Source organism: Bufo gargarizans, chromosome 2 (assembly GCF_014858855.1).
Source record: "Bufo gargarizans isolate SCDJY-AF-19 chromosome 2, ASM1485885v1, whole genome shotgun sequence".
In the NCBI taxonomy this organism is placed as follows: Eukaryota; Metazoa; Chordata; class Amphibia; order Anura; family Bufonidae; genus Bufo; species Bufo gargarizans.
The window spans coordinates 378799920-378815733 of NC_058081.1; the positions used below are offsets into that span (position 1 = coordinate 378799920).

The 15814-nt window shown below is 51.5% G+C and overlaps 1 protein-coding gene across 3 annotated transcripts in view; it reads right to left on the reverse strand.

Moving 5' to 3' along the window:
- Positions 1 to 15814, reverse strand: part of NLGN2 (neuroligin 2) — a 122293-nt gene that overhangs the window by 13813 nt on the left and 92666 nt on the right. The window lies entirely within an intron of this gene.

Consider the following 15814-nt stretch of genomic DNA (forward strand, 5'->3'; position numbering starts at 1 on the left):
ATGTAATTCTGCAACACTGCACATTCATAACCTTGCAGTCCACATATGGATCTGGCCAATTCTCGTATGTGACCCTCATTTTCTGAAGCATGTCTGACATTTTCTACACCAGTCAATGGTAGATTGGCCATTGCAGGTTAGAGAAGTCATACATGGTGGAGGGTTGTGTGACGTGCAGCACATACACCACACATGTGCGATCTGCATCCTACTTACTCAACATCAATGTGGATGATTTAAATACTAAGACCTTGTCATGTAGTCCTCAGACCTGAGCTGCATGTGGTGTCCATGCCTTCACTTACCTTCCACCTGTACTCTGCAGATCTCCTGCCTTGCTAACATGTCTGTCTTCTCACCTCACACCTCATCTGTCTCCATGCTGAACCATGTCTGAATCACTACCATCCTTCTCATCCATCCTCCACATTCAGCGTCTACTCCGTGTCTTCTGTTTTTCTCTTCCATATCCATATCATTTCTGTACCATGTACCAGACCTATCACCATTCACGCTCCCAAGCCATTCTCTGGTTCCTCTCAGTATTAGTTTGAGCCTTGCCATCTCAGTATGTTTTCCCCTACCGAATGTCATACATATACACATTTTACGTAGTATCTCTGGCCTCCGATCTTTCCATTTTATATCTATGCCCCTTTCACCTGCTTATTTCTTGTGTAACATATCAAGTCCATGGTCTCTGACCCAGTCATCTATTCAGTGGTCTCCTTTCTCCTTTTCCATTCCCACCATAAATCTACTCATCTTGGGTCATCTTCTAGTTCCTCTTGATCTGTCTTGTTTTTATTAGCGTTCTCTAGGTCTAAATTCCTCATCACCCTTATTTTCATCTTGCCACATTCATTGCCATGATCACAACCTACGACCTCTCACCATCCCTCTGTCCTCTATCTTCCAGAGCTCTCTATCCACGAACCCTTCATGTTCATTCTGCATGAAGAAGAGGTCTCATTTGCCCCAACATCCTGCACTGCTGCCAAGGATGTAAGTGTCACTGACCATCCTACTTTTTGAGCCTTCGGAGACCCATGGACATCTTTCATTATATTATCTTCAGTCTCCTGAGTCATAGTCCACATCTACCTCTTCATCCATTATCCTGATCTTCTCTACATTTTCTATTTTTGGGGGGCCGGTTCCCATTTCAGTCTTGCTCCTGTTATAGTCATCTTGTATCTTCTCATTTTCCATTCAGCGTTCCACATCTGTCTAATACTCTGTGTCGGCCCAACCCTTCTGCTGATGTTGGCTCTAATGTCTTTTCTTTTTACTTCCTGTCTCTTACTTCCTTGCTCTTCTTTAATCTTCCCTTTTTGCAGTTATTCTCTCCAATCCCACCACCTATTAAAAGATGGATCCTATCAAATTCAACCCACTCCTGTGATCAGTGTTGGGCTGCTGGTCTCTACTCTATTTGTAAAACGTGGACATCTCCACCTACATTGTCAAACCAAATGTTCACTAACATCTAACTCTATATTGAGATCTATGTCTCCACTGCCATCTGCGTCTTCACAGATCTCTCCATTGTAGTCTATGTCTCAACTGACATCTACATCTCCACAGATCTCTCCAATGGAGTCTGTGCCTACATTGACATCTATGTCTCCACTGACATCTACGTCTCCACAGATCTCTCCATTGTAGTTTATACCTCCACTGACACCTACATCTCCAAAGATCTCTCTAATGGAGTCTGTGCCTACTAAGACATCTATGTCTCCACTGACCTCTACATCTCCACAGATCTCTCCATTGTAGTCTATACCTCCACTGACATCTACATCTCCACAGATCTCTCCAATGGAGTCTGTGCCTACATTAATATCTATGTCTCCACTGACATCTACATCTCCACAGATCTCTCCAATGGAGTCTGTGCCTACATTGACATCTATACCTCCACTGACATCTACATCTCCACAGATCTCTCCAATGGAGTCTGTGCCTACATTGACATCTATGTCTCCACTGACATCTACGTCTCCACAGATCTCTCCATTGTAGTCTATACCTCCACTGACATCTACATCTCCACAGATCTCTCCAATGGAGTCTGTGCCTACATTGACATCTATGTCTCCACTGACATCTACGTCTCCACAGATCTCTCCATTGTAGTCTATACCTCCACTGACATCTACATCTCCACAGATCTCTCTAATGGAGTCTGTGCCTACATAGACATCTATGTCTCCACTGACATCTACGTCTCCACAGATCTCTCCATTGTAGTCTATACCTCCACTGACACCTACATCTCCAAAGATCTCTCTAATGGAGTCTGTGCCTACATAGACATCTATGTCTCCACTGGCCTCTACATCTCCACAGATCTCTCCATTGTAGTCTATACCTCCACTGACATCTACATCTCCACAGATCTCTCCAATGGAGTCTGTGCCTACATTGACATCTATGTCTCCACTGACCTCTACTCCTCCACAGATCTCTCCATTGTAATCTATACCTCCACTGACATCTACATCTCCACAGATCTCTCCAATGGAGTCTGTGCCTACATTGACATCTATGTCTCCACTGACATCTACAGCTCCACAGATCTCTCCAATGGAGTCTGTGCCTACATTGACATCTATGTCTCCACTGACATCTACGTCTCCACAGATCTCTCCATTGTAGTCTATACCTCCACTGACATCTACATCTCCACAGATCTCTCCAATGGAGTCTGTGCCTACATTGACATCTATGTCTCCACTGACATCTACAGCTCCACAGATCTCTCCAATGGAGTCTGTGCCTACATTGACATCTATGTCTCCACTGACATCTACAGCTCCACAGATCTCTCCAATGGAGTCTGTGCCTACATTGACATCTATGTCTCCACTGACATCTACGTCTCCACAGATCTCTCCATTGTAGTCTATACCTCCACTGACATCTACATCTCCACAGATCTCTCCAATGGAGTCTGTGCCTACATTGACATCTATGTCTCCACTGACATCTACGTCTCCACAGATCTCTCCATTGTAGTCTATACCTCCACTGACATCTACATCTCCACAGATCTCTCCAATGGAGTCTGTGCCTACATTGACATCTATGTCTCCACTGACCTCTACTCCTCCACAGATCTCTCCATTGTAATCTATACCTCCACTGACATCTACATCTCCACAGATCTCTCCAATGGAGTCTGTGCCTACATTAATATCTATGTCTCCACTGACATCTACATCTCCACAGATCTCTCCAATGGAGTCTGTGCCTACATTGACATCTATACCTTCACTGACATCTACATCTCCACAGAACTCTCCAATGGAGTCTGTGCCTACATTGACATCTATACCTCCACTGACATCTACATCTCCACAGATCTCTCCAATAGAGTCTGTGCCTCCACTGACATCTACGTCTCCACTGACATCTACGTCTCCACAGATCTCTCCATTGTAGTCTATACCTCCACTGACATCTACGCCTCCACAGATCTCCACTGATGTGTACACCTCCACTGACATCTACATCTCCATGGATCTCTCCATTGAGGTTTATGCCTACATTGACATCTATATCTCCACAGATCTCCACTGATGTGTATAGGTCCACTGACATCTATGTCTTCACAGATCTCTCCACTGACATCTACATCTCTACATCTTTCCGTTGTAGTCTATACCTCCACTGACATCTACGCCTCCGCTATAATCTGCACTGACATCTACACCTCTAGTCTGATATCTACATCTTGATTGGAGTCTAGCCCTCCACTAGCACCTGAATCTCTACTAGCATCTACATCTCCACGGGTCGCCACTAGCGTTTATGCTTCTACTGACATCTACATCTCCACAGATCTCTCCATTGGAGTCTACACCTTCCTTGACATCTACAGTACAGACCAAAAGTTTGGACACACCTTCTCATTCAAAGAGTTTTCTTTATTTTCATGACTATGAAAATTGTAGATTCACACTGAAAGCATCAAAACTATGAAATAACACATGTGGAATTATATACATAACAAAAAAGTGTGAAACAACTGAAAATATGTCATATTCTAGGTTCTTCAAAGTAGCCAACTTTTGCTTTGATTACTGCTTTGCACACTCTTGGCATTCTCTTGATGAGCTTCAAGAGGTAGTCACCTGAAATGGTCTTCACTTCACAGGTGTGCCCTGTCAGGTTTAATAAGTGGGATTTCTTGCCTCTAAATGGGGTTGGGATCATCAGTTGCTTTGTGGAGAAGTCAGGTGGATACACAGTTGATAGTCCTACTGAATAGACTGTTAGAATTTGTATTATGGCAAGAAAAAAGCAGCTAAGTAAAGAAAAACGAGTGGCCATCATTACTTTAAGAAATGAAGGTCAGTCAGTCCGAAAAATTGGGAAAACTTTGAAAGTGTCCCCAAGTGCAGTCACAAAAACCATCAAGCGCTACAAAGAAACTGGCTCACATGCGGACCGCCCCAGGAAAGGAAGACCAAGAGTCACTTCTGCTGCGGAGGAGAAGTTCATCCGAGTCAACAGCCTCAGAAATCGCAGGTTAACAGCAGCTCAGATTAGAGACCAGGTCAATGCCACACAGAGTTCTAGCAGCAGACACATCTCTAGAACAACTGTTAGGAGGAGACAGTGTGAATCAGGCCTTCATGGTAGAAGATCTGCTAGGAAACCACTGCTAAGGACAGGCAACAAGCAGAAGAGACTTGTTTGGGCTAAAGAACACAAGGAATGGTCATTAGACCAGTGGAAATCTGTGCTTTGGTCTGATGAGTCCAAATTTGAGATCTTTGGTTCCAACCACCGTGTCTTTGTGTGACGCAGAAAAGGTGAACGGATGGACTCTACATGCCTGGTTCCCATCGTGGAGCATGGAGGAGGAGGTGTGATGGTGTGGGGGGGGGGGGGCTTTGCTGGTGACACTGTTGGTGCATACTGAACCAGCATGGCTACCACAGCATCTTGCAGCGGCATGCTATTCCATCCAGTTTGCGTTTAGTTGGACCATCATTTATTTTTCAACAGGACAATGACCCCAAACACCTCCAGGCTGTGTAAGGGCTATTTGACCATGAAGGAGAGTGATGGGGTGCTGCGCCAGATGACCTGGCCTCCACAGTCACCGGACCTGAACACAATCAAGATGGTTTGGGGTGAGCTGGACCGCAGATGAAGGCAAAATGGCAAAAAATGCTAAGCATCTCTGGGAACTCCTTCAAGGCTGTTGGAAGACCATTTCAGGTGACTACCTCTTGAAGCTCATCAAGAGAATGCCAAGAGTGTGCAAAGCAGTAATCAAAGCAAAAGGTGGCTACTGTGAAGAACCTAGAATATGACATATTTTCAGTTGTTTCACACTTTTTGTTATGTATATAATTCCACATGTGATAATTCATAGTTTTGATGCCTTCAGTGTGAATCTACAATTTTCATAGTCATGAAAATAAAGAAAACTCTTTGAATGAGAAGGTGTGTCCAAACTTTTGGTCTGTACTGTATGTCTCCACAGATCTCCACTGATGTGTACACCTCCACTGACATCTACATCTCCATGGATCTCTCCATTGGAGTTTATGCCTACATTGACATCTATATCATCACAGATGTGTATAGGTCCACTGACATCTATGTCTCCACAGATCTCTCCATTGGAGTCTACACCTTCCTTGACATCTACGTCTCCACAGATCTCTCCATTGGAGTTTACACCTTCCTTGACATCTATGCCTCCACAGATCTCCACTGATGTCCACATCTCCACTGACCTCTAAGTCTCCACTGACATCAGCATAATATTTTGGGAATCTGCTGGTTCTACAACTAGAGAGTGGGCAGTAGATTCCTCATGGAGGACATTAGTTGATTATCTATTACTGATGAGAAGATCCTGCTCACTCAGCTTCCTATGACTCCAGTCTTGCTCGCCATCCTTCAACTTCTTCCATCTGTAATTGAGCGGGTTCATCAGCGCTGGTCTTACCCTCTTGCGCTTAGTCTTTCCTCTACCATCTATCCAATTAGCTGTCTTTTATATATATTCCTCCTGTCCCCCCCGCCCCCCCTCCCACTGATCCAGTGAATACTGCCGTCATGTGCTGACCTCCATACCGCTCCTGTCCTCCCCGTCACCTCCTTCCACTGATCCAGTGAATACTGCCGTCATGTGCTGACCTCCATACCGCTCCTGTCCTCCCCGTCACCTCCTCCTACTGATCTAGTGAATACTGCTGTCATGTGGTGACCTCCATACCGCTCCTGTCCCCCCGTCACCCCCTCCAACTGATCCAGTGAATACTGCCGTCATGTGGTGACCTCCATACCACTCCTGTCCTCCCCGTCACCCCCCTCCCACTGATCCAGTGAATACTGACATCATGTGGTGACCTCCATATCACTCCTGTCCTCCCCATCCCCCCCTGCCACTTATCCAGTGAATACTGCCATCATGTGGTGACCTTCATACCGCTCCTGTCCTCCCCGTCCACCCTGCTACTGATCCAGTGAATACTGCCGTCATGTGCTGACCTCCATACCGCTCCTGTCCTCCCTGTAGCCCCTGCCACTGATCCAGTGAATACTGCCGTCATGTGGTGACCTTCATACCGTTCCTGTCCTCCCCGTCACCCCCTTCCACTGATCCAGTGAATACTGCCGTCATGTGCTGACCTCCATATCACTCCTGTCCTCCCCATCCCCCCCTGCCACTGATCCAGTGAATACTGCCGTCATGTGCTGACCTCCATACCGCTCCTGTCCTCCCTGTAGCCCCTGCCACTGATCCAGTGAATACTGCCGTCATGTGGTGACCTTCATACCGTTCCTGTCCTCCCCGTCACCCCCTTCCACTGATCCAGTGAATACTGCCGTCATGTGCTGACCTCCATATCACTCCTGTCCTCCCCATCCCCCCCTGCCACTGATCCAGTGAATACTGCCGTCATGTGCTGACCTCCATACCGCTCCTGTCCTCCCTGTAGCCCCTGCCACTGATCCAGTGAATACTGCCGTCATGTGCTGACCTCCATATCACTCCTGTCCTCCCCGTCACCCCCTCCCACTGATCCAGTGAATACTGCCGTCATGTGCTGACCTCCATATCACTCCTGTCCTCCCCATCCCCCCCTGCCACTGATCCAGTGAATACTGCCGTCATGTGCTGACCTCCATACCGCTCCTGTCCTCCCCGTCACCCCCTCCAACTGATCCAGTGAATACTGCCGTCATGTGCTGACCTCCATATCACTCCTGTCCTCCCCATCCCCCCCTGCCACTGATCCAGTGAATACTGCCGTCATGTGCTGACCTCCATACAGCTCCTGTCCTCCCCGTCACCCCCTCCCACTGATCCAGTGAATACTGCCGTCATGTGGTGACCTCCATACCGCTCCTGTCCCCCCTGTAGCCCCTGCCACTGATCCAGTGAATACTGCCGTCATGTGCTGACCTCCATATCACTCCTGTCCTCCCCGTCACCCCCTGCCACTGATCCAGTGAATACTGCCGTCATGTGCTGACCTCCATATCACTCCTGTCCTCCCCATCCCCCCCTGCCACTGATCCAGTGAATACTGCCGTCATGTGCTGACCTCCATACAGCTCCTGTCCTCCCCGTCACCCCCTCCCACTGATCCAGTGAATACTGCCGTCATGTGGTGACCTCCATACCGCTCCTGTCCCCCCTGTAGCCCCTGCCACTGATCCAGTGAATACTGCCGTCATGTGCTGACCTCCATATCACTCCTGTCCTCCCCGTCACCCCCTCCCACTGATCTAGTTGATACTGCCGTCATGTGCTGACCTCCATACCGCTCCTGTCCCCCCGTCACCCCCTCCAACTGATCCAGTGAATACTGCCGTCATGTGGTGACCTTGTTCTTCACCTTCCTACAGTTAGTCATTTTATGTCCAGATTCCAGGATAGAAGCTGGGCCTGTGGGCGCCATCACCCGAGGCCTGGCGGTGACACTCGGAGGAGGAGGACGGCTATCTTCAGGACCACCGGCTGTATGTTACCACTCATGTGGCGGATCGTACTCGGGATCAGTAAAATAAAACAATCTTAAGATTTCTGATCACAAATGACAAAAAAAGTATGAAAAAAAAAGAAAGAAAAAGTGATGAATCCCCTCTCTCTCCCATCGCAAGAGAAATTACAGTGAACTAAAAACTAAATGAACCCCGAAAATGGGCAGAAAAAAATGGAGGATGAATAAGGAAGGAAAATCCAAAGACGGCAAGAAAAATCGAGGAAAAGAATCAAAATCCTTCCTGCCCAAAGAGCAAATAGAAAAAGAGCAAAAAGTAAAAAACGGCCGGACGTGAGGCCAAAAAAAGAGGCGCCTCGCGGCCAAAGAAGGGGCAGTCTAGGACGCGGCCATGGCCAATACCTCTGCTACCAGTGCATGAACGATGGACAGGAAGAACACAGGAAGAGGAGTCGTGTGCTTGAGGAAGACCATGGCGTGTAACATGAGACACGTGTGTTACCTGGTCATGTGATCACGTCTTGATAGGCCTTCTCTCCGCCAGTCACGGCGTGTCAGCTGACAGCGGAGGGGTATATATATATATCTGTGAAGGCGTCAGAGTAATGTGAGAGAACAAGTCATCCGTGAGAACCAGGGGAAGGTGCGAATCAACTTAACCCTCTGCAGCCTGGAACGCCCCGCCGCTGGCGACCCCGTATAATCGCACACGGCAGGATTTACCCTTCAGGGAACGAGCTGCACTCAGTGCTCCCAGTACTACTGGTGTGAAGCCCACCTGATGTGACATGTGGGATCCCCACTGATCCTGAGAATGAGGAGAATTAAGCCCTCACCCCCTTCCTAATTCTCCCTCCAGCTGAACCGGCCCCATCATCCTCGGGGGCCACCAGTCATATGGTGATACTGATGGGAGACAGACGCTGACAACCAACATAGTGGCATGAGGAGTTGTCAGCAAATCTGCGCAGTCTTACATCTGTCCATCCCAGCCCTCTCATCCACTACTCTGCTACTGTGTCAGTTTCTCTGCGATTCTGGAATTGTATTCATGAACAGCTCAGAAACAATATAACTACAGCTCCCTCCTAGAGAGCGCTGAAACGTGGTGGACATCTAGGGGGACAGGACCAGCGTCTCCCACTGGAGACCCCCCCCGGACCATACCCACCACGCTGCACTCACCCCCCCCCCCCGACTGTACCAACCACACTGCACTCACCCCCCGACTGTACAAACCACAATGCACTCACCCCCCAACTGTACCAACCACACTGCACTCACCCCCCGACTGTACAAACCACACTGCACTCACCCCCCAACAGTACCACCACACTGCACTCACCCCCCGACTGTACCAACCACACTGCACTCACCCCCCAACTGTACCAACCACACTGCACTCACCCCCCGACTGTACCCACCACACTGCACTCACCCCCCAACTGTACCAACCACACTGCACTCACCCCCCCAACCGTACCCACCACACTGCACTCACCCCCCTGACCGTACCCACCACGCTGCACTCACCCCCCGACTGTACCAACCACACTGCACTCACCCCCCGACCGTACCCGCCACGCTGCACTCACCCCCCGACCGTACCCGCCACACTGCACTCACCCCCCGACCGTACCCACCACTCTGCACTCACCCCCATCTGTACACACCACGCTGCACTCACCCCCCATCTGTACCTACCACGCTGCACTCACCCCCCATCTGTACACACCACGCTGTACTCACCCCCCATCTGTACCTACCACGCTACACTCACCCCCCATCTGTACACACCACGCTGCTCTCACCCCCTATCTGTACCTACCACGCTGCACTCACCCCCCATCTGTACACACCACGCTGCACTCACCCCCTATCTGTACCTACCACGCTGCACTCACCCCCATCTGTACACACCACGCTGCACTCACCCCCATCTGTACACACCACGCTGTACTCACCCCCCATCTGTACCTACCACGCTACACTCACCCCCCATCTGTACACACCACGCTGCTCTCACCCCCTATCTGTACCTACCACGCTGCACTCACCCCCATCTGTACACACCACGCTGCACTCACCCCCATCTGTACACACCACGCTGCACTCACCCCTCCATCTGTACACACCACGCTGCACTCACCCCCCATCTGTACCTACCACGCCGCTCTCACCCCCTATCTGTACCTACCACGCTGCTCTCACCCCCTATCTGTACCTACCACGCTACACTCACCCCCCATCTGTACACACCACGCTGCTCTCACCCCCTATCTGTACCTACCACGCTGCACTCACCCCCATCTGTACACACCACGCTGCACTCACCCCCATCTGTACACACCACGCTGCACTCACCCCTCCAACTGTACACACCACGCTGCACTCACCCCCCATCTGTACCTACCACGCCGCTCTCACCCCCTATCTGTACCTACCACGCTGCTCTCACCCCCTATCTGTACCTACCACGCTGCACTCACCCCCCATCTGTACACACCACGCTGCACTCACCCCCATCTGTACACACCACGCTGCACTCACCCCCCCATCTGTACACACCACGCTGCACTCACCCCCCATCTGTACACACCACGCTGCTCTCACCCCCTATCTGTACCTACCACGCTGCACTCACCCCCCATCTGTACACACCACGCTGCACTCACCCCCATCTGTACACACCACGCTGCACTCACCCCCCATCTGTACACACCACGCTGCACTCACCCCCCATCTGTACACACCACGCTGTACTCACCCCCCATCTGTACCTACCACGCTGCACTCACCCCCATCTGTACACACCACGCTGCACTCACCCCCCATCTGTACACACCACGCTGCACTCACCCCCCATCTGTACACACCACGCTGCACTCACCCCCCATCTGTACACACCACGCTGCTCTCACCCCCTATCTGTACCTACCACGCTGCACTTACCCCCCATCTGTACACACCACGCTGCACTCACCCCCCATCTGTACACACCACGCTGCACTCACCCCCCATCTGTACACACCACGCTGCACTCACCCCCCATCTGTACACACCACGCTGCACTCACCCCCTATCTGTACCTACCACGCTGCACTCACCCCCCATCTGTACACACCACGCTGCACTCACCCCCATCTGTACACACCACGCTGCACTCACCCCCCATCTGTACACACCACGCTGCACTCACCCCCCATCTGTACACACCACGCTGCACTCACCCCCCATCTGTACACACCACGCAGCACTCACCCCCCATCTGTACACACCACGCAGCACTCACCCCCCATCTGTACACACCATGCTGCACTCACCCCCATCTGTACACACCACGCTGCACTCACCCCCCATCTGTACACACCACGCTGCACTCACCCCCCATCTGTACACACCACGCTGCACTCACCCCCTATCTGTACCTACCACGCTGCACTCACCCCCCATCTGTACACACCATGCTGCACTCACCCCCATCTGTACACACCACGCTGCACTCACCCCCCATCTGTACACACCACGCTGCACTCACCCCCCATCTGTACCTACCACGCTGCTCTCACCCCCTATCTGTACCTACCACGCTGCACTTACCCCCCATCTGTACACACCACGCTGCACTCACCCCCCATCTGTACACACCACGCTGCACTCACCCCCCATCTGTACACACCACGCTGCTCTCACCCCCTATCTGTACCTACCACGCTGCACTTACCCCCCATCTGTACACACCACGCTGCACTCACCCCCCATCTGTACACACCACGCTGCACTCACCCCCCATCTGTACACACCACGCTGCACTCACCCCCCATCTGTACACACCACGCTGCACTCACCCCCTATCTGTACCTACCACGCTGCACTCACCCCCCATCTGTACACACCACGCTGCACTCACCCCCCATCTGTACACACCACGCTGCACTCACCCCCATCTGTACACACCACGCTGCACTCACCCCCCATCTGTACACACCACGCTGCACTCACCCCCATCTGTACACACCACGCTGCACTCACCCCCCATCTGTACACACCACGCTGCACTCACCCCCCATCTGTACACACCACGCTGCTCTCACCCCCCATCTGTACACACCACGCTGCACTCACCCCCCATCTGTACACACCACGCTGCACTCACCCCCCATCTGTACACACCACGCTGCACTCACCCCCATCTGTACACACCACGCTGCACTCACCCCCCATCTGTACACACCACGCTGCACTCACCCCCCATCTGTACACACCACGCTGCTCTCACCCCCTATCTGTACCTACCACGCTGCACTTACCCCCCATCTGTACACACCACGCTGCACTCACCCCCCATCTGTACACACCACGCTGCACTCACCCCCCATCTGTACACACCACGCTGCACTCACCCCCCATCTGCACACACCATGCTGCACTCACCCCCATCTGTACACACCACGCTGCACTCACCCCCCATCTGTACACACCACGCTGCACTCACCCCCCATCTGTACACACCACGCTGCACTCACCCCCCATCTGTACACACCACGCTGCTCTCACCCCCTATCTGTACCTACCACGCTGCACTCACCCCCATCTGTACACACCACGCTGCACTCACCCCCATCTGTACACACCACGCTGCACTCACCCCCCATCTGTACACACCACGCTACACTCACCCCCAATCACTGTCTGAAGAATGCGGCTGTATAATCTGTAAACTGGTAACAGGGCTGTGACAACCTCTCAGACGACATACAGGCTGGTTGTCAGCAGTAGTAATAGCAGGTGGTTGTCGTGTACCTATCGGGGTCACACAGGTGTCACTTTTGTTGTGGCGCCCCCTAATGATTTTGTAGAACTATTACCCTAGAGTCAGCGGCTGACACTTTGTAGAGTTGTCAGGGGAGAGGCACTGACCTCATGAATGTTACACGAGGCTATAAACTGACACCCGCTGACAACCAACACCAGAACCGGACCGGCTCCAGGGTGTCAGAGGATGACCCGCATCTCAGTCACATCTGGGTCCATATGCCTGATGGTGTGGGCGGATAGTGCCGCCATCAAGAGAGACAACACAACGCCAAGTAATATTCTGCCCAGATAATACTGCCACATAGTGCTGACCTCCTATACATTATCCAGTGATACCCCTCATACAGCATACACATAATACTGCCACATAGTGCTGACCTCCTATACATTATCCAGTGATACCCCTCATACAGCATACACATAATACTGCCACATAGTGCTGACCTCCTATACATTATCCAGTGATACCCCTCATACAGCATACACATAATACTGCCACATAGTGCTGACCTCCTATACATTATCCAGTGATACCCCTCATACAGCATACATATAATACTGCCACATAGTGCTGACCTCCTATACTCTATCCAGTGATACCCCTATCTGTACCTACCACGCTGCACTTACCCCCCATCTGTACACACCACGCTGCACTCACCCCCCATCTGTACACACCACGCTGCACTCACCCCCCATCTGTACACACCACGCTGCACTCACCCCCATCTGTACACACCACGCTGCACTCACCCCCCATCTGTACACACCACGCTGCACTCACCCCCCATCTGTACACACCACGCTGCTCTCACCCCCTATCTGTACCTACCACGCTGCACTTACCCCCCATCTGTACACACCACGCTGCACTCACCCCCCATCTGTACACACCACGCTGCACTCACCCCCCATCTGTACACACCACGCTGCACTCACCCCCCATCTGCACACACCACGCTGCACTCACCCCCCATCTGTACACACCACGCTGCACTCACCCCCATCTGTACACACCACGCTGCACTCACCCCCATCTGTACACACCACGCTGCACTCACCCCCATCTGTACACACCACGCTGCACTCACCCCCATCTGTACACACCACGCTGCACTCACCCCCATCTGTACACACCACGCTGCACTCACCCCCCATCTGTACACACCACGCTGCACTCACCCCCCATCTGCACACACCATGCTGCACTCACCCCCATCTGTACACACCACGCTGCACTCACCCCCCATCTGTACACACCACGCTGCACTCACCCCCCATCTGTACACACCACGCTGCACTCACCCCCCATCTGTACACACCACGCTGCTCTCACCCCCTATCTGTACCTACCACGCTGCACTCACCCCCATCTGTACACACCACGCTGCACTCACCCCCATCTGTACACACCACGCTGCACTCACCCCCATCTGTACACACCACGCTACACTCACCCCCAATCACTGTCTGAAGAATGCGGCTGTATAATCTGTAAACTGGTAACAGGGCTGTGACAACCTCTCAGACGACATACAGGCTGGTTGTCAGCAGTAGTAATAGCAGGTGGTTGTCGTGTACCTATCGGGGTCACACAGGTGTCACTTTTGTTGTGGCGCCCCCTAATGATTTTGTAGAACTATTACCCTAGAGTCAGCGGCTGACACTTTGTAGAGTTGTCAGGGGAGAGGCACTGACCTCATGAATGTTACACGAGGCTATAAACTGACACCCGCTGACAACCAACACCAGAACCGGACCGGCTCCAGGGTGTCAGAGGATGACCCGCATCTCAGTCACATCTGGGTCCATATGCCTGATGGTGTGGGCGGATAGTGCCGCCATCAAGAGAGACAACACAACGCCAAGTAATATTCTGCCCAGATAATACTGCCACATAGTGCTGACCTCCTATACATTATCCAGTGATACCCCTCATACAGCATACACATAATACTGCCACATAGTGCTGACCTCCTATACATTATCCAGTGATACCCCTCATACAGCATACACATAATACTGCCACATAGTGCTGACCTCCTATACATTATCCAGTGATACCCCTCATACAGCATACACATAATACTGCCACATAGTGCTGACCTCCTATACATTATCCAGTGATACCCCTCATACAGCATACATATAATACTGCCACATAGTGCTGACCTCCTATACTCTATCCAGTGATACCCCTCATACAGCATACACATAATACTGCCACATAGTGCTGACCTCCTATACATTATCCAGTGATACCCCTCATACAGCATACACATAATACTGCCACATAGTGCTGACCTCCTATACATTATCCAGTGATACCCCTCATACAGCATACACATAATACTGCCACATAGTGCTGACCTCCTATACATTATCCAGTGATACCCCTCATACAGCATACACATAATACTGCCACATAGTGCTGACCTCCTATACATTATCCAGTGATACCCCTCATACAGCATACACATAATACTGCCACATAGTGCTGACCTCCTATACATTATCCAGTGATACCCCTCATACAGCATACACATAATACTGCCACATAGTGCTGACCTCCTATACATTATCCAGTGATACCCCTCATACAGCATACACATAATACTGCCACATAGTGCTGACCTCCTATACATTATCCAGTCACCAACACCTGGGGGGCTCGTCACCAACACCCGGGGGGCTCGTCACCAACACCCGGGGGGCTCATCACTGAGACCCGGGGGGCTCGTCACCAACACCCAGGGGGCTCGTCACTAACACCCGGGGGGCTCATCACCAACACCCGGGGGGCTCGTCACTAACACCCGGGGGGCTCATCACCAACACCCGGGGGGCTCGTCACTAACACCCGGGGGGCTCGTCACCAACAACCGGGAGGAGTCCTCACCAACAACCGGGGGGACTCCTCAATAACACGCGGAGGGGTCCTCACCAATAACTGGGGAACTGTGGGGCTCCTCACCAACAACATATATACAACACCATATACAGTCCATACACAT